The sequence below is a fragment of the Polypterus senegalus genome, chromosome 8 (assembly GCF_016835505.1).
Source record: "Polypterus senegalus isolate Bchr_013 chromosome 8, ASM1683550v1, whole genome shotgun sequence".
Taxonomy (NCBI): domain Eukaryota; kingdom Metazoa; phylum Chordata; class Cladistia; order Polypteriformes; family Polypteridae; genus Polypterus; species Polypterus senegalus.
This window is the reverse complement of record NC_053161.1, coordinates 149,443,711-149,464,857: the sequence shown is the minus strand read 5'-3', so window position 1 is coordinate 149,464,857 and position 21,147 is coordinate 149,443,711. Positions and strand designations below refer to the sequence as shown.

Below are 21,147 nucleotides of genomic sequence, written 5' to 3'. Positions count from 1 at the left end.
AGAAACTCTACAGAAGGAGTTAGAAAAGGACAACCTGGTTTGAAAGTAGATTGTTTGAAACAAGTGGGGGACTATTGTCAAGAATACGTCCTTTAAATTGCACAGTACTGATTTAGAGTAGTCCTATTAACACTTGGTGCTCGCTAGAAGAAGCCAAAACTGGGTCCTCCTCTCTCACTGTCCTCAGTGCTTAAACATCTCTTCTTGTTTTTGTCTGCTTTTCTAGACTTTTGCTGACTTCCATCTTCTGCAATTCACATATATAATTCCTGTGTTTTGTATTTTTTGTGATCTAATATTTATTGAAATCAAACAAGAAAACAGCATCCGCAAAATTTTGACTCTGTAAAATTAGCAAATAAGATCAGTAGAAAACGGCATTTTAAAGCAGAAATAATCTACTTCCACACTAATGTTCTCACATTATTTATGAAAATAACTCCACCAACTCTAAAATGACCGAAAACACACATGACGTAGGTGTAGGTCTACGCTGGGCATGCATGCATTACTAGAAAAAGGAAACAGAGGTGTCCTCCATGCTAAACATTTATTTTCAGCTTGTATTTACAAACGAAGAACAGCAGTAGTAAATTTGAAAAACAAGAACAAAAAACGTAATCATATTGTTTTGTTTGGACTGATGGTGATGTAGACTTATTGTTGAGTAACTCATCAGTATAAGGTAAGCAAAACTGTAATGAGTAGGATCCAATCAGGGAAGGGCCATGTAACAAGCATGAACCAATCAGAGTGGGATTAGAATCCGCCTTTTCGAATCTCTATGTTTTTACACCGCAATGCTGAGCTAACATTTTCAGAAATATATATATAGAAGTCTCCATTGTTAGGAGTTAAAAACTTTAGGGTAATGCAGAGGATTGGCAAAAAGGTAAACTTATTTCTGTGATTTATAATGAAAATGTAGTAGTGTGGACATGGCCTAAAGGTGGGAACGCAACACAAACCACCAGCCAACCAGCTTCCAACTCAACACAATTGCAGATGGAGTTACACGGGTTGAACAACCACTCGCATGGCAATCATCTTCAATAAACACTTCACAAGCTTAGGCTGATGCAGGAGACTGAAAGGCATGTTGAGTCCTTCAGCAAAGTCAATGAAATAAAGGAATCAGGAATGTCAGCTTAAAAAACAAAGAGCTATGAAGGCAATTATGTAAAGAAAAGACACTTCCATCAACTGAAGTAAAAATCACCTTTTATTAAGAAACACAAAGAAAATGAAATAAAAGACTGTGGGATTACAATAAGCTAAAAACTTGACTTAAATAGCAGGCCATGACCCTGATTTGTGTTTCTTATGTTATGGTATGTTAAGCTATTTAAATGGTATGAAGAGGAAATTTCTCTTTTACTAACTCATTCATTACAGCTTTATTTTTAAAGATTTTTGCTTCTTCTGTGAGCACAAATACCATGGGCGCAGGTGGCAAACATGCTGCCTAATCTCTTAAATAAGGCAGTTTCTTACACTCCACATGCTCTTTTGCTGAAAAATTTTCTTTTCAATCTTCTATAGCTCTAGTGTTAACAAAAAAGGTTGTTAGGAGAAGTCATACTTGAGGTGACAGGACAAGCTGATGAGCTGGCATCAAGAATTATGAAAATGGTATAAAAAGCTTTGATCATAATCCATTTTAAGTTTAAATTTGGGAACTGTGTTCAGAGGACACGCAACAGGCAGGAACTACTGCTCTCCCCCCAAGGGATGATCCTCTTATAAAAGTTATCTGTCACTGTTGTAATTTTTGTTAAGTCTGTTTTCTTTGTACATCATTCAAAGATTTTAGTTGTAAATTTATTCACTGGCTTTAGCAAGATGATTTCTCCCCTGTGCTCTGTAAGGCAAGGAATCACACAGTAAATCCAACAAATTGATTTCATCATGGGATTGTATTCTTGTTTGCTTTATAATGTGTAATGTATTGGTGCTCATTGCCAAAGGGGCTAGATGAACTAAAGATGGTGGCCTGGTGGGTAAGGCACAGACTGCAAACCACAATATTACTTTCCCACAAGTGTCTGACTTGAAGCAGATCTTGAGTACATTTTGTATGAAACTTTGAATAATGAGTTAACAGTTAAACAGATGGGCTGATTAAAGGGTGAACCAGTGGACCAACTCTTTGGGCTTGTGTAGATATTTAAAAGAGTCCAATAGGTCTTAAAGTATTTGTATGTTATGTAAGGTAGGGCTACAGCTCCATTGCTGAGTGCCATACAGTCCTACAATTGAACAAAAACTGTGTTGGCCTAATAACATTAAGCCGACTCAATTCTGGGCAATGGATGCCATCAAGAGTGTTGCTTCTCCTGTGCATGATTTTCAAAGAAAGTAGATAACTTACAGCTGATACTCTGAAACTTATGTTGTCCTCTTGGTCTCAACCATCTCTTGGATGGTTCACAGTCAAATGTGATGTGTTTGAATGAGAACTAGCACCACCAACTCTGGGTTTACAGCTCTTTCCAGTAAAACAGTGGCTTTTTCTCTATACATATTTGGTGAGTAGCCACCTCAAGTGGAGGAGTACCAAGCCATATTAATAAACTGGAAGCTACAGTAGGACCTTGGATAACCTTGGATCATCTCCATTCTCATCTGTGGTCATGAGCTCTGGGTAGTGATCAGGGTACAGGGGATCGTGAGATTGATCAACTACTAAGTACAGTGGTAGCAGTTTAGTGGATGTTTTAATGGACTGTAAAGGTGAAGCATAAGGCTTTCAGTTTGTTGGTCAGGCTACAGTCCCATCTTGACCTATAGTTACAAGTGGGTAATGACCAAAAGAATCATACCTGAAGCACAAATGGCCAGAATTAAATTAGGCTCCAGGGCTCCCTTGCTGTAACAGGGTGAAGAGCTGAGTAAAATGAACATTACAACCTGGAAAAGGAAAACAAAATACACTCTGAAATTTTCTTAACCAGATAAAGAAAGAAGAAATTCAGGAACAGATGTGTTACTATCTGGGGAAAAAACACCTGGATAAATATTATTCATCAAATTACAAAAAGGAAAAAATGGAATTGCAAAACATCTAAGAAAAAAAAATAACTGGAGAAGTGTTTCCCAATGGACAAAATACAAGGACTGATTTATTTTTATCTGGGAAGAACACCTGGAGAAATATTAGCCATCAGAAGAAGAAAAAATGAAAAAAAATGGAAGGGTTAAAACACCTAAAATACCTGGAGGAATGTTTCCCTGGGATGACATTCATGGACAGAGTTATTAGAATCTAAGGGAAGAGTCCTGTAAAATGTATATGTGTGTTTTAACCTGAGAACTCGTCTCAGCTCTCTACACCTGCTCTCCGTAAGGGGCACTATACAAAAATAAACTGAAACTAAATGGAATTCCTCCAATTGCATGAAAGACAGGGATAGAGTTTAACAATTTGTTGTTCAAAGCAAAGAATTGTTTCCTTCCAGACAAAACCTGGGAATGAAGTTGTGAGAAAGAGGAACAAAAAAATAAAGTGAAACACTAAAAAAAATTAATTATTATTCCAATTTTGAAAATGAGGATTGAGTTGCCGTGGTTTGGAAAAAAAACACTGGGACAGAAATAAGAAGGGTCTGTTGTTGTAGTTGTATTGTTTGAAAAAAATTAATGATTTGTAAAATATTGAGAAATACCCAGAGAAATGTTTTTCTCCTGATGGTAAGCAAGAATGGAATCTTTGCAATCTGGGGAGAAAAAACACTGAGACAGGCTACATTTTGGATAAAATCCAGAAATGAAGATATCTTAATTGTTCACAAAAATGTTTAGTGAAACATTTTCTTAAAGATAAAGAAATAACAACAGAGGTTTCATATTCCGGAATAAAAAATAGAGAAAAAGGCAGAAGAAGATGGTGACCAAAAGAATCGGATTGCAAGCACAAATGGCCAAAATTAAATTAGTTTCCTGCACTTGGGTCCTGGGCTCCCTCTCTTTAATAGGGTGAGGAGCTGCATAAAATGAGAAGACCACTATCTGGCTATTCAAAATACAGAAGGTCCAGCTTGAGATGGTTTAGATATGTAGTTTGGGTGTCCCCTGAACATCTCACACATTGTACACGGTGCAGCCCTCCAGGTGAAAACCAGATTAAAACCAAGGCCACAACAGAGGGTCATATGTCTTGACTATCCTGAGGACATCTAGAAACTCTACAGAAGGAGTTAGAAAAGGACAACCTGGTTTGAAAGTAGATTGTTTGAAACAAGTGGGGGACTATTGTCAAGAATACGTCCTTTAAATTGCACAGTACTGATTTAGAGTAGTCCTATTAACACTTGGTGCTCGCTAGAAGAAGCCAAAACTGGGTCCTCCTCTCTCACTGTCCTCAGTGCTTAAACATCTCTTCTTGTTTTTGTCTGCTTTTCTAGACTTTTGCTGACTTCCATCTTCTGCAATTCACATATATAATTCCTGTGTTTTGTATTTTTTGTGATCTAATATTTATTGAAATCAAACAAGAAAACAGCATCCGCAAAATTTTGACTCTGTAAAATTAGCAAATAAGATCAGTAGAAAACGGCATTTTAAAGCAGAAATAATCTACTTCCACACTAATGTTCTCACATTATTTATGAAAATAACTCCACCAACTCTAAAATGACCGAAAACACACATGACGTAGGTGTAGGTCTACGCTGGGCATGCATGCATTACTAGAAAAAGGAAACAGAGGTGTCCTCCATGCTAAACATTTATTTTCAGCTTGTATTTACAAACGAAGAACAGCAGTAGTAAATTTGAAAAACAAGAACAAAAAACGTAATCATATTGTTTTGTTTGGACTGATGGTGATGTAGACTTATTGTTGAGTAACTCATCAGTATAAGGTAAGCAAAACTGTAATGAGTAGGATCCAATCAGGGAAGGGCCATGTAACAAGCATGAACCAATCAGAGTGGGATTAGAATCCGCCTTTTCGAATCTCTATGTTTTTACACCGCAATGCTGAGCTAACATTTTCAGAAATATATGGCTCTGTAGAGCATTTTTAGAAGTCTCCATTGTTGGGAGTTAAAAACTTTAGGGTAATGCAGAGGATTGGCAAAAAGGTAAACTTATTTCTGTGATTTATAATGAAAATGTAGTAGTGTGGACATGGCCTAAAGGTGGGAACGCAACACAAACCACCAGCCAACCAGCTTCCAACTCAACACAATTGCAGATGGAGTTACACGGGTTGAACAACCACTCGCATGGCAATCATCTTCAATAAACACTTCACAAGCTTAGGCTGATGCAGGAGACTGAAAGGCATGTTGAGTCCTTCAGCAAAGTCAATGAAATAAAGGAATCAGGAATGTCAGCTTAAAAAACAAAGAGCTATGAAGGCAATTATGTAAAGAAAAGACACTTCCATCAACTGAAGTAAAAATCACCTTTTATTAAGAAACACAAAGAAAATGAAATAAAAGACTGTGGGATTACAATAAGCTAAAAACTTGACTTAAATAGCAGGCCATGACCCTGATTTGTGTTTCTTATGTTATGGTATGTTAAGCTATTTAAATGGTATGAAGAGGAAATTTCTCTATGGCAAGAGTGAAGTGGATATCATTATTACTAACTCATTGTGGCTATCAGCGCTCTGACAATTATCCGTTCTGCTGCACAGTCCTAGATTCAAGTCTGTCTTTGATATTTTTATTTTTTCCTGGGACTGTTTCGACTTCCTCTAGGTATTCTGCTAACACATATTGCCTCAACACCTCCCTGACTCTGTACAACTGTACCATAACATTCTCAAACCTGTAATCATGGTTAGAGGGATGAGCTGGAGTCATGGCAAAAATTAACCGTAGCTTGGGTGCCAGTCCATCAGAAGGCCTACTCATGAACATTTGCATGGTGCCAATCTACAATCATCAGTCAAGTGACATGAACATTCTTGGTGTTGTGGAAGAAAAACTGGAGTACCTTTAGAACAGGAGTTCTTCACCTGGGGTGCCCATATGCCCACAGGGCATGAGATGACTTGGTTTATGACAAAGAGGAAGGATGTATTGTGATTTCTGGTGTGTTCTCCAGCTTTATTATGGTGCATTCGGTGTTTTACAGTGTGCTGTCATTTGTAGGTCATTTATTAGTTAGTGCCCTTGTTCAATGGTATGAACTGTGATCTATGAATGAACCACACGCCATTCTTTGGGTTCATAAAGATGATTAACTTTAAGAGAATGGAATTTGGACCTTGCCGTGATCCACAGAGAAGGGTGAGGTCTAGTATTGATTTCTGTGCAAGCCCTGATCATGAAACCACACTGATTTTAAGGAATGATTTGACATTTTTGCCAAGGGAAACAAAAGGGACTGAATTAGATACAACACCTACTGCTTACACTCACCCCATTTCTCCTGCTGGCCGTCCTGGCAGTAGTGCAGAAATTTTAACTGTGTGGCACATCTGTTTTTGAATTGCAGAGCAGGTGTTATCAGGGGAGAAAGCTCAGCGATTTTGTTTCATTGCTTAGTGGCGCACCGGCACCCATTGTTTCACAAGGATCTCCAATCCTCCCAAGCCCCTCAATTGTTGATCATGTGTCATTTCTTCATGGTGCTTGATGATTCATCGGAAACCCAACTCCCCAATCATCAATTGAACATCTAAGCTTCATGGGAGACACATTTATTAGATTATTTCTAAAGGTAAATTGCTCAGTTTATATAGTTAAAACCTTAGTTTTTTTTAGTTTAGGTTGCTCACCCGCAGTACTGTATGTGGTTCAAAAATAAGAAATGTGACTTCTTCATCTTCAAGTGCGATATTACTTTTGAAGGGGGTGTGTAAAACGTTTCTTAGCAGTGCGGGGCATAGAAAATTTTGGAAACTACTGCTTGTGGGTAATTCGTCTACCAGGCATTACCACTTGAAAGGAAAAAAGTCCTATGAATTGGGTAAAGTCGACTTTTCAAAATAAACATTAAAGCACTTGTCTGTTTGAGACATTAAGTGCATGGTGCGGCTTTGCGCAGGTTCACGCAACGGAACGCCGGCGAGGGGTCGGGCACCCCTCCTGGTCAGGCCTGCTGGATGACACTGTGCGTTACACCGTCATAAATTCGAGCGTCTCTTTAGTCCTGCCGTTGGCAAAGAAAGGTGCGAAGCGTTTAATTTATGCATATATAAGTGTGAGGAGGGAAATCCCAAGAAGTACTTACTTTTGTAGTGTGTATTGGCTCTTCTGAGGGAGCGCGTCGGGATGCGTTCCAGTTGGAGCTTTCGCTCGCGCACACACGCGAAGCCGCTAGACCTATTTATTACATGCCTTGCAAAGGTTGAGAGGTGCACCTTTGCAGAAAGCACCTGCGTCAGTCGCGATTGGTGAGAGTGTTGCAGGATTGGGTAAAGATTTGTGTCCCGACTATAAGAGGCGCTTCCTGCCGCGTAAGCGTTGGTTTTAGACTCTGTGGTGTTGTGTTGTGTTTTCATTTTATATACTAATCAGCGGCTTGTGCCTTATTTTGTAAATTTTGTATATATTACAGATATCTCCTAGTGTTGCTTTATTTGGGTGGAGGTATTTAAATTTATATAGATTTTAGGTTTTGCTGAACTTTGTCTTTGTTCTTGTATATACACAGTTTTTTTCCCTTGTAAATATTTTTGGCATTCTTTGGAATTTGTGTGTAGTTTCTTCCTGAACTCCTTTTCTTCCTTTAGGAAGACTACTAATTTTCGTGTATATACATTTTTGTCTTTATTTTTCATTTTGGGGACTGGAAACTTACTGTATATATTGCTCACTATTTTTGACTAGGACATTATTTTTATTGTTTTGTTGCACCTATAAATAAACCCACTCTTGTTTTAGAAATATTACCTTTTTTGTCTCCGTGTTTGACTTCTCACAAATCTGATCCCAGTCGGTCCTGCACTACAAGACGTCCACTGTGTGGTCTGGTGCCAACCTTGCCACACGGGGTGTCACACTGCTCTAAAAAAACCTCACAGACACATGCAAAGTCTACAGAGTGTGACCTGTAGGGGGTGTTGCAGTGGCCCAAACCTCTACACAACTCCACACCACAGTGCTGAATTCAAATTTAAGACATTTATTTCACACAATAACTCCACAGGGTTTCAGTTTCCTTCCTTCTAGACCACACAACAAGCAATACGTTTCTCCTTCTATACCTCTCATGCAGTCTCACGTGCTTCTTTCAGTGCTTCCTGAAACTGACTACCCAGTGGTCAGAGGTGTCCCCTTTTATGTCTGACCCAGGAATACTTCTGCTGTCAAGTGGGAAGCACTCCTAGGTCAGGTGGAAGCCCCTGAAAGTTGAGACAGTCCTCCACAGCATCCACCCCTATCAGTGCCCAGGGAACTCAACAAAGCTGCTCCACAGGACTGCAAGTCCCATCATGCCCTGCAGCTACATGAATGGGCATCCTAGTTTGTTGGAGAAGCATGTACTCTTGGATTGTAGTCCCCCCACCACTGTCCATCCACTAGACTGGCCTCCATGCCAGGTAAGGGTATGGGGTTTATCCTGGCCAGGCTGTCAGCCGAGCCCTTCCAACCATTACAGCAGAGAATAACAATTAAAGGGATGTAAACTCAGACCATTGGACCCAGTGATAACTACTTAGACACAACAAGAGAAAAGCATGTGAAAATGAATTACAGAGTAAACAAAATAATGAATATTGAATCATTTTGGCTTGCCGTTCCATAATTCATAGAAGGATGAATGAATATTTACTGTTTAAATTAAGGTCGATACAACAATGCTTCAACTATCCTAAAGGTCATTAACTATTTCTAATTTTTTTGTTTCTTACTTCTTTCCAGTTTGTTAAATTAATACAATATACTGTTTGATAGAAATCCAGTCAAGTTTACTGCCTTCTACAATGCTTTACATTGTTGAGCTGAGCAGGACATATCAGGATGTCATACAGCCAATGAGGATGGACACCACTGCCCAACCTCTAGAAGTTAGTGAGAAAAAATATAGAAATACAAGCTGACCTAGGACATCTGAAGAATTAGAGGTGCTGGTGAGCATTCTCGACAAGAGTCAAAGTGTGTTGTGTCACTTAATTTCATCTGTGAAGGTCTCTTCACAAAGTTTAAATATGCTCACCCTCTCAAAAACATCCCCTCTGATGTAGAGGAAAGTGTGGGCAGCAGTCTATGAGCAGCTCCTTGTTTTTTGCTGAATTAAGGTTCAGATTCTTGTCCTGGCACCTCTGAATCTGCAAACCACCCTGTCGTTGTTAGTGATCAGGCCTGTGACGACGGTGTAGTAAGCCAAATGTAATGATGGAGCTGGAGCCACACAGTCCAAAGTGAAGAAGGAGTACAGAAGAATACCCTGTGGAGGTGCCTGTGTTCAGGTTAGCATGGAAGATCTGACATTGCAAATTTGCACAAGCTGAGGTCTGTTGATTAGGATGTTCAAAATCAGAAGGTGGCAGTGAATGGAGGAGTTTAGTGGTACACTTTGCTGGTACAACAGTGGTAAATGCTGAAGTATGGTCTGAATACAGGGTTCTGGCATAGCAGTTTGTAGTATCCAGATGTTCCAAGTGTATGAAGTGCAAGGAGTATGACATCCTTTGTGGATCGGTTGTGAAGATATATAAACTGGACTGTCTGGAATATTCCATTTAATGTGTCTCTAAAAGCACTTCATCATGACAGGATGGAGAGCCACCAGGCTGTAGTCACTAGGACAGTCCACTTTTTGTTTTCTTTGGCACAAGGTCAATTGTTGCCCTGTTGAAGCAGGTGAGGACAACAGATTCTCTCAGTGAAATATTAAACTGAAGACATCAGTTAACCAGCTGCTACAGGTTATTACAACATGCCCTGAAATTCCATCCAGATTAACGTGTTGTGGACAATAACTTGTTCAAAAGTCCTCCTTATGTCACAAATAAAAACCAAGAAAGATGAAGCATATGGGGCTGCAGGCAATCAAATGGCGGGTTGTCATGATCAAAACAGAAAAAGAAAGCATTCATTTAGTCTGGGAGGGAAAATGAAGATGATATTGGAATAGGTTTTATTTTGTAGTGCATAAGAATCTCCAGCTATTATTACAGCTGCTAAATTCCATCTCCAGTTTACTCCTGCTCTGACATTTAGCCAGTTTGATTGCTTTACTGAGTTTGTCTCTGCATTTCTTGTATGTATTCAACCACTGTCTCCATTCATTCAGTTTCCATTACAGAGTCAGGAGGAGCCGAGTCCTGTCTGGCAGCATTAGCAGTGGTTTGAATAGCTAATATGGTTGCTTTCACTAAAAACAAAACAAAATTCTTATAATGAGTGAAATGAACATGAAAGTTGAAGAATTGTTGGTACAAAATAGTAGAGACTCATTTAAAGAATTTCTAAAGATACATTATGGCCACAGAATGACTATTACCATCCTGTTTAAGACGTCATCAATCTACCAAAACTGGATTTTTGAATGATGCCGTGCATCTCTAGATGGTGTGACCACAGGCATAATACATCACTGCCATTCTTATTTAAGGGTTGCATTGCATCCTCTAGTATTGTCCCAACTGTATTGTTAAATGAAAGATCTTTGACAGAGAACGTTTTTTTTACTTTTGTGTTGACTTCTATTTTTTCCTCATTTTAGGCTTGATTTGCTTTATTGTGTTGGTTGCCATTATTTGCAATTCCTGTGAATGAACTCTGCTCCATCATAATTAATCTTCCTCTTCTAAGTCCTCATCTGCCTGCTGCCTCACTCAAATGTAAATATTAAAGTAGATATTCTTTGTGTTGATGACTTGGACCACAGTGATTATTCAGAGAAGTCTGTTTTCCATTTAATGGAGCAATGTTATCCTCTCACTAAACATTATGATGTTTATGACTAATAAATAATGGACAAAACTGTCACTTTATTTGTTTTGGTTTGCTTATCCTTTCTTTTATTGTAGAAGACATATTTCCTTACAGATAATAAAAAACTACTTTGCTGAATTGATAGTGCCTTTTATCTCCAGTAAAATAATATGGCTTTATGTAGATAATGGAAGTTCTATATCTTATAACAAGACTTTTTAACACACACATTTTTAAATGACGTTAGTATGTGTGTGTTTCTTTGTTAGCATTTACATTCTAAAAGATTATTTGAGCCAAAAGTAGTACACATCACAAAATCCATTTCTTTACATGCATTAGCAGAACAGTAGGTGTGAAAAGCTATGCACAGCAAACATATTATAATTATAAAAACGGCAAATGAAATAAAACAAAAAACTCTGAAAAGCTTTGATTATTGCCATCCTTTGCACATCAACAAAGCCTCACACTGTTTCACTGGTATTAGCATGTGCCCACCCACTTTACATTTGGCCACACCCCCTTTTGATGACTGCTCTGGCCACACACTCCATACAGTTGCCTTACACACTGCTCACAGACCTCAGTCACACCGTCCAATGGAAATTTCCCTCTTGCTTAGGCTTCCTGATTCTGCAAAAGTTTTTGTGTTTTGTCCATCTGACTGCGCTTCTCTGATTATGTGCTTCAGATTTCACACTTCATTGTGGATTTTAACCTTGTGACCATCTGCTCCTTTAATCTTGCTGTTTAGTGCAGATCTGCAGGCTGACATTGTTCATCCATTCCTAACATGACTTCTGATCTTCTGCCAATAAAAATTCAGCCATGCACTTGGTTATCAGCCATTCTCACAGTGTTATACATCATCAAGTAGCATAGCTTTCAAAAACAGGGCTGACAATAAGTGCCGCAGAGCAGGGGAGCTGTGGTTGCAGGTAAAAGCTGAGAAAGACGTGACATGTAAATTAGGAAAGTTAAAGATTTCTAATGCGTGTAGGTGTAGGATCGTTCTGTTGTAAATCTTTCAGATACCGTATATGGCAGATAGATAGATAGATAGATAGATAGATAGATAGATAGATAGATAGATAGATAGATAGATAGACTATCTATCTATCTATCTATCTAGCAGATAAACCTCCTGGATATACCTGTTGAAGGAAGATTTTCATTTGTTTGCTTGTGTAGACTTTTTATTGGTCCCCTTTTGCTTTATCTAATAGTAGCAGTCCCCCACAGCTCCACCCACGTAGTAATGAAACAGGACAAAATTTAAAAATCAATAAAAAAATTTTAAAGCATGTAATTTTGGCCAAGCGGAAGGAAGGTATGCTCCAATGTCAAACGTTAGTACTGTATCTGTGGGGAGAAAAGCATGTGGTCATGATGTCTCTGCCAATCAGCAGCTACCCTCTAAAACACACTTAGCTGTGATCTCTCTCTCAAAAATGTCAAACGTTATTCTTTAACAATCTGTAGATGATAATGTCTGCTGAACAAACAGGTATCACTAGCTAAGCGGAGGTAAGCCACACTCCAACACATGATGAGAGGTAGAGCAACTCAAACAGAGACTGGAACGTGAGTGTGGAATGCCCCGCCCAGCTCCACACTCTTGCGGTCCCACTTTCCCCTCCCCTCGGCCCACTGCGTGTCTCTCGGATGAGCATGAATATATCGCTCCTGCAAGCAAACTATGATACTTAGAGCGATGAGAGGAGTCACAAAATCAACCAGAATGTTCAAGCAAATTATAGAAAAAGAAAAAACCCGACCTAAATCTATTAAGTAGTTATTTAATGAAAAATGGACAGACATACTATAGACAGACAGACAGATGTTGGTTTTTATCTACTCAAGCCTAAAGTGCAACGATTTTATGTGATTTTTTATGTCACTTTTTTCACACTTTAAATTAGATATTTGTCGAACTTTAATGTAATTTTGTTAGATTTTCAGATTCTTATTTTATTTTTAAATTATAAACTAAAATATATCAAGAACTCATGTCCTGCGAGACGAAACTTTGTGCCAAGAGATTTAACCATGCCGGGGCCTGAAATAAAAGACAAAGAGTAGGACAGCTGCTGTACAGGCTTTTAAATGTTCAAATCGTTGTGCGAGATGCAGATCACGCGGCACAGCAGCATCAGCAGCAGCAAGCCAGCAGCTGATCGAGCAAAGAGGAGTTAAAAAAAAAACTATTTGTCTCCCATTGTATACCGTTTAAGAGGGGGATGCGAAGGAGCAACTGCATCTCCTTGGGGTGCGTTCAGCCCCCTCTTCACAATACAAACTGCAGAGATGTGAAGTGGATGACGCATAGCTTAGGCCGGGGTGGGGGTTGGCGAGAGAAGCGAGCAGGGGGCGAACCCCCTAGTGTGTATATACACTTACCTAAAGGATTATTAGGAACACCTGTTCAATTTCTCATTAATGCAATTATCTAATCAACCAATCACATGGCAGTTGCTTCAATGCATTTAGGGGTGTGGTCCTGGTCAAGACAATCTCCTGAACTCCAAACTGAATGTCAGAATGGGAAAGAAAGGTGATTTAAGCAATTTTGAGAGTGGCATGGTTGTTGGTGCCAGATGGGCCGGTCTGAGTATTTCACAATCTGCTCAGTTACTGGGATTTTCACGCACAACCATTTCTAGGGTTTACAAAGAATGGTGTGAAAAGGGAAAAACATCCAGTATGCGGCAGTCCTGTGGGCGAAAATGCCTTGTTGATGCTAGAGGTCAGAGGAGAACGGGCCGACTGATTCAAGCTGATAGAAGAGCAACTTTGACTGAAATAACCACTCGTTACAACCGAGGTATGCAGCAAAGCATTTGTGAAGCCACAACACGCACAACCTTGAGGCAGATGGGCTACAACAGCAGAAGACCCCACCGGGTACCACTCATCTCCACTACAAATAGGAAAAAGAGGCTACAATTTGCACGAGCTCACCAAAATTGGACAGTTGAAGACTGGAAAAATGTTGCCTGGTCTGATGAGTCTCAATTTCTGTTGAGACATTCAAATGGTAGAGTCAGAATTTGGCGTAAACAGAATGAGAACATGGATCCATCATGCCTTGTTACCACTGCGCAGGCTGGTGGTGGTGATGTAATGGTGTGGGGGATGTTTTCTTGGCACACTTTAGGCCCCTTAGTGCCAATTGGGCATCGTTTAAATGCCACGGGCTACCTGAGCATTGTTCTGACCATGTCCATCCCTTAATGACCACCATGTACCCATCCTCTGATGGTTCTTCCAGCAGGATAATGCACCATGTCACAAAGCTTGAATCATTTCAAATTGGTTTCTTGAACATGACAATGAGTTCACTGTACTAAAATGGCCCCCACAGTCACCAGATCTCAACCCAATAGAGCATCTTTGGGATGTGGTGGAACGGGAGCTTTGTGCCCTGGATGTGCATCCCACAAATCTCCATCAACTGCAAGATGCTATCCTATCAATATGGGCCAACATTTCTAAAGAATGCTTTCAGCACCTTGTTGAATCAATGCCACATAGAATTAAGGCAGTTCTGAAGGCGAAAGGGGGTCAAACACCGTATTAGTATGGTTTTACTAATAATCCTTTAGGTGAGTGTATATATATATTGTAATGAACAGCCGGGTCCCATGCCTGGTCGGGATGACCATGTATATGGTACGAGGGAGCAGCCATGGACTTCTCAGTACCTCCCCCAGGACGCTTGGTGGCAGCCTCCCTGGTTGATGATGCCTCAGTTTCCCGCAGGGTTTCATGGGAAGTGGAGTTCTCCCCAACCCTGTGGGGACCCAGGATGGCTGCCAGGGGGCAAGGCAGAGATAGTTAAGCCCAGCTGCTTTAATCATCGGCCCCACACGGGAGTGCAATTGGGAACAGGTGAGCAAGCAACAGGAGCACTCCCGGGCGGGCCATAAAAGGAGCCAGCAATCACCACTCTGGGCCAGAATCGGGAGGAAGAGGACGAGGTTGCCTGAGAGGAGTGGTGGGGCCAGCGGAAGGATTGCTGTGTTTAAAGTAAGGTGCTTTGGGACTGTGTTATACCTGTGGGGTTCACGGGGAAGACGTGCCCCACAGGGGAAGAGTGTTTGAACTGTGTTCAAGTGTTTGGGACTGTGTTGGGCCTGTGGGACACGGGGAAGATGTGCGCCCATGAGTGAAGAGAAAATAAAAAGATTTCTCTTCAATTTACACGTGCCTCAGTGTGAATCTGTGCCGGGTTGGACGCTTTATATAGCGCCTTATTCACAATCTATATATATATATATATATACAGTGGTGTGAAAAACTATTTGCCCCCTTCCTGATTTCTTATTCTTTTGCATGTTTGTCACACAAAATGTTTCTGGTCATCAAACACATTTAACCATTAGTCAAATATAGCACAAGTAAACACAAAATGCAGTTTTTAAATGATGGTTTTTATTATTTAGGGAGAAAAAAAGTCCAAACCTACATGGCCCTGTGTGAAAAAGTAATTGCCCCTTGTTAAAAATAACCTAACGGTGGTGTATCACACCTGAGTTCAATTTCCATAGCCACCCCCAGGCCTGATTACTGCCACACCTGTTTCAATCAAGAAATCACTTAAATAGGAGCTGCCTGACACAGAGAAGTAGACCAAAAGCACCTCAAAAGCTAGACATCATGCCAAGATCCAAAGAAATTCAGGAACAAATGAGAGCAGAAGTAATTGAGATCTATCAGTCTGGTAAAGGTTATAAAGCCATTTCTAAAGCTTAGGGACTCCAGCGAACCACAGTGAGAGCCATTATCCACAAATGGCAAAAACATGGAACAGTGGTGAACCTTCCCAGGAGTGGCCGGCCGACCAAAATTATCCCAAGAGCGCAGAGACGACTCATCCAAGAGGTCACAAAAGACCCCAGGACAACATCTAAAGAACTGCAGGCCTCACTTGCCTCAATTAAGGTCAGTGTTCACGACTCCACCATAAGAAAGATACTGGGCAAAAACGGCCTGCATGGCAGATTTCCAAGACGCAAACCACTGTTAAGCAAAAAGAAAATTAGGGCTCGTCTCAATTTTGCTAAGAAACATCTCAATGATTGCCAAGACTTTTGGGAAAATACCTTGTGGACTGATGAGACAAAAGTTGAACTTTTTGGAAGGCAAATGTCCCGTTACATCTGGCGTAAAAGGAACACAGCGTTTCAGAAAAAGAACATCATACCAACAGTAAAATATGGTGGTAGTAGTGTGATGATCTGGGGTTGTTTTGCTGCTTCAGGACCTGGAAGGCTTGCTGTGATAGATGGAACCATGAATTCTACTGTCTACCAAAAAATCCTGAAGGAGAATGCCCGGCCATCTGTTCGTCAACTCAAGCTGAAGCGATCTTGGGTGCTGCAACAGGACAATAACCCAAAACACACCAGCAAATCCACCTCTGAATGGCTGAAGAAAAACAAAATGAAGACTTTGGAGTGGCCTAGTCAAAGTCCTGACCTGAATCCAATTGAGATGTTATGGCATGACCTTAAAAACGCGGTTCATGCTAGAAAACCCTCAAATAAAGCTGAATTACAACAATTCTGCAAAGATGAGTGGGCCAAAATTCCTCCAGAGCGCTGTAAAAGACTCATTGCAAGTTATCGCAAACGCTTGATTGCAGTTATTGCTGCTAAGGGTGGCCCAACCAGTTATTAGGTTCAGGGGGCAATTACTTTTTCACACAGGGCCATGTAGGTTTGGATTTTTTCTCCCTAAATAATAAAAACCATCATTTTAAAAACTGCATTTTGTGTTTACTTGTGTTATATTTGACTAATGGTTAAATGTGTTTGATGATCAGAAACATTTTGTGTGACAAACATGCAAAAGAATAAGAAATCAGGAAGGGGGCAAATAGTTTTTCACACCACTGTATATATATGTATATATATATATATATATACTGTAGATATAGATATAGATAAAGTATGACATTACACTTAAAACCCATTGTAATTGGCCCCACTTTTCCTTTTGTCACGTTGAGTAAATCATTTACTGTAAATTGCCTGTGGTACTTGTAACATATCCCCATAGCTTGAAATCATGTTGTGTCATTTTGAAACCCGCTTAATTAATTGAAGGGTTTTTATTGGGGAGGTGCTAGAACCTACTCCCTCTAGCATAGAGTGCAAGGCAGGAGCATACCTCAGACATGGTGCCAGGCTAATTAAGGGCAAACACACACAAACACCTACTAGGGCCAATTCACCTAACCTGCATACCTTTGGACTATGGGAAGAAATTCACGCAGATATGGGGAGAACATGCAAACTCCACACAGGGAGGACCCAGGACACAAATTTACTGTTGTGACATTTCTCATTTGGTTGTTCCCTTTTTTTTTCTTTAAAATTGCTAAAAAAAAAGAAATAAATGTAAAGCATCTTGAGAAGAAAACAAAGGCGTTTCATAAAATGTTGCTTGTTTTTCACGAAGATTGCGTATCTATGAACAGTTGTACCACTTTATTGAGGTGCTTATAAAATAAAGTTTCTTCCTCTTTGTGAACATACAGTGCTGAGTTTTGCTCCACCCAAGACATCAAATGTATCCTGTCAGCTCTCCTCTGCCTGAAGGTCCTTTATAATGGCATCATGAATAAGGTACAAGGATGATATGACTGGAACGCCGCATGTTTACTTCCTTTTGAACTAGTTTGGACATTCTGCGCCCTTGTATCTGGTGACCGGTAACTACACATGTAGAAGGAACACTAGCGTTCACTTCAAAGGAACAAATAGCGGCACAACGAAGGTGCTGGGTGTGCTTGTATGTTGTTTTGTGCAGTAAAAGGGATTACAAACTCCGTGCCAAAGACAGCAGCTTAACAGACGAGGCAAATGTCACCTGTGGAGAAGGAATCTGCTGACAGGTCTGGAGCAGCTGCTTTCTGCCTGTTTGCTCTTTGATTTGGGGACCATGTACTGTAAATACTTATTTACTTGTCACATTTATTTGCCTCATTGGGCTGTTGTCTGATGAGAATCGGCAGCTTTTTCGTGTTACTTCTCCCTGACTAACAACCCACACTGTTATTATGCATAAATGTAAATATCTGGAAAGTTGCGGCAGGCCAAGCGGCAATACCACAAGAATTTATCTTGTTCTTTAAATGCTGGGGTGCGAAGGGGTGCGTGACAGAGCTCGCATTAATCAGAGCCAGTGGAGCATCCAGCTGCCTGACAGAGGAGAAAAGAAACAGACCGACTATTATCTTGCATTAACATCTGGTATTTGGGATAAATATTTATACAAGTGTGACTGTTGCCTGTGAGTCTGAATCCATGAAATATGAAAATAAAAAGACATCTGTCGGTTAGATAAAGCTGGGAAACAAGCAGGCATGGTGGCAGCAGGCTTTCACTGCATTGACAAATTGTGTCTATGGATAAACACTCTGTTACAAAAAAACGCTGCGCCTAGGAACGCTGGTCGAGTTTGCATGAAAGCCGGTATGACAGATCTGGAAGGTCACATTTGACAATGATTGGGGATACATGCCTGTTACACCAATGCCTGATGCCAAATACAATGCAATTCATCGCACTTGCCATTAAAAAGCAATTATGGTTATTGTTATATATTTGGCAGACACCTTATCCCAAGACAATTTATGAGATTGGAATATGTTAATCAGAGCACAGGCAGTTTAAGTGACTAGCTGTGGTTAGACAGTGTCTGAGGTGGGATGTGAGCCAGCAACCTTATGGCTTCATGTCCAATGTCCATTCAGCTAGACATATTATTATTATTATCATTATCATCATCATCATCATCATGCATTTAACGAATACCTTTATCCAAAACAATTTACAAGATCTGATATATAGTACAATTGTTTTGAACTGTATTTAGTTTTTACATTTGGATCCCAAACAGGTTAAATACTTAATTCAGGGGCACATACTACATGAGAGAGGATATTGTGAAATGATGAGACACACATAATGAAAAGGGTGAAAAGCTTCTAAAAACATCCACAAACCAGAGCAGGACCTTCAATTGGCCTGATTCGAGATAGGCCTCATCTGAGGCAGCCTTACCCCAAACTCAAAAGGCAGGCTTCAGCCTGCACACACCCGAAATGGCGTTCATACTTTTAAAGTTAAAAAATATGCTTTAAATGTTCAAAATACACTGCAAGGGAGATGATAAACTATCAAACCTATGGCTTAAGTGATTGAAGAATCTTATAAAAAAAGAGACTGTATTTAAATATTAATTAGAAATAAAACAAACAAGGCAAAAAAGGGCTAAACATTATGTAAAAGAGTTTTGCCTAAAAAGGTGGGCCAAGCCTAACAAGTCCCAATAGAAATACAATAATCAAACACAAAGATGGCACAAAAGAAAAAAAAAATCCAAAATGTACTTACACAAAGATAAACTCTCCTCAGCTTCTCAATGAACCTCTGCTGGGATCAACTCCTCCACCTGAATATAAGGACAGAGAGCAGTCCCAGCAAAAGTGACGTTGTGTGCTTTCACCCAGAAAATAGAAGGAATGTAGCTGAAAGGCACAAATACACCAAACATAATTACTAAACAATATTTAATTAAAACAGTATTGACAAAATTAACATAACTATCAAAAACACATGAACAACAATATTTAAGAATTAACAGAGATGACAAAAACATAGCATAAGCCAGGGAACAAATGATGGCTGACAATTAGAAAGCTTGCTGTTCGATATCATGCCAACTACGCTAAATTTCAACAACTGGACAGGACTGGATTGTGATCTTGTTTTCCTATTACAGGAAGTATCCCTTAACAACTACTTTTCCAATTATACAAACATTTAAGTGAGTCTGATTAATAAATTCAATCTAAGATCTAATTGAACAAATGAGGTGGTATGCAACAGATATGTTTTCAAGTCTTTCTTGTAAAGGCTAATATTTATCCTTTTTTTTTTTCGCTTTGGGGGTTTATACGTATTTTTTTCTCTGAGTCAGAGGTTGTGAATAGTGCAGTATACATTTCTAAAGTACACTCTGTGCTTGGAACCATTTTTGTTAATGTTCAATTTTTCTTTTTCCAATATGGGCTTTGTAGGTGCTGCCATTTTGTGTATTTTTATGTTAGAGTTGCTAGGCAAATCCCCTGTGAGACATGTGACTTCACCATCACAATAACTTCAAATATCAGCTTTACGCATTTACGTCCAAGGTTGTAGACAAAACGTTGGTGCGCTACTTCAGTTAAAGGTGGTAGTTACCAATTCTTCCTGACATACAAATTTAGTTTAGTGTTTTGGATACGCTGACGGACAGAACTGAGTGAACAAAGTAAAGGTTGGAATTGTCAGACCTTAGCCTTGTTGGGATCAGGGTCAAGAACGAATGATGACTTCCAGCTGCACATCATTTAAATAGGTACTGGGGTGTAAGGGGCGGAGCTTTGAGCCTTGTAACCTTCCAGGTTCGCCTGCAAAGCTTTCCTCCAAGAATGGTCAAGGACTGTCTTTCACCCTTAACCTTCCCTGTCCATCTAACCTTCACAAAGGGAGGTCCCGGAACACAAACTTACTCTTGTGACATTTCTCATCTTTTCTTCAAAATCACTAAAAATTTAAAAGAAATGTAAAGCATCTTGAGAAGCCAGTAAAACTCTCCCTCAGCTAGTGTGCATGACAAAATGCTACCAGATCAATACCAGGATCAAAACCACAAAATGAAGGGTGATTCAAAAGCATTCATTCTTTTGTAATTGAGGTTAAGCATCTAACAAAAAATCTTAATTTCATAAAGATATATTTCTCACACTTCACTATAAATTTCCACTTGGGAATTAATGCAATGTACCAAATACCAATAATATCTGCATCAGTATTTTATATCACAACATTGTGATGTTTAGCTCCAAACATCGCCTAAGGAATAATAAAAAACACAAAAATGTTTTCATGCATTTTTGTTTTGTTTTCAGTTATTTTCACATATTTCATTTTATTTTTAGTACTATTTAAATTATTTGAAGTCTTGTTTGTCTGCTGCTAATGCTCATTTTCAGGATGACATTTTGTCTTGATCTCAGAACATTTTATTATCATATGAGCTGCAGTTTGTCGTATCATCAGGACGTCTGCTACTATCTTCTAATGAATAGAAGAATCGTTAAACCGAATCCTTAGTGTTAGTTGGTAAAAAGAAAACTAAAGCTACTGTCTGGCTCCTTTGTTTAGAACTCTAACTTGCTCTTTTACATTGATTTTGCTTTTGCCACTTTGACTAAAAAACAAAAATCATTTTTATGGCCTGTTTT

General features: G+C 39.5%; 1 long non-coding RNA gene across 1 annotated transcript; it reads right to left on the bottom strand.

Moving 5' to 3' along the window:
* Window positions 1-2,865: 2,865 nt before the first annotated feature.
* LOC120533657 lies at window positions 2,866-20,210 on the bottom strand. The gene is made up of 3 exons (XR_005634594.1): window positions 20,194-20,210; window positions 19,253-19,386; window positions 2,866-2,910 (listed from the first exon to the last, which is right to left on the bottom strand). It is a non-coding gene; the product is annotated as an uncharacterized LOC120533657 (long non-coding RNA).
* Window positions 20,211-21,147: the final 937 nt, after the last annotated feature.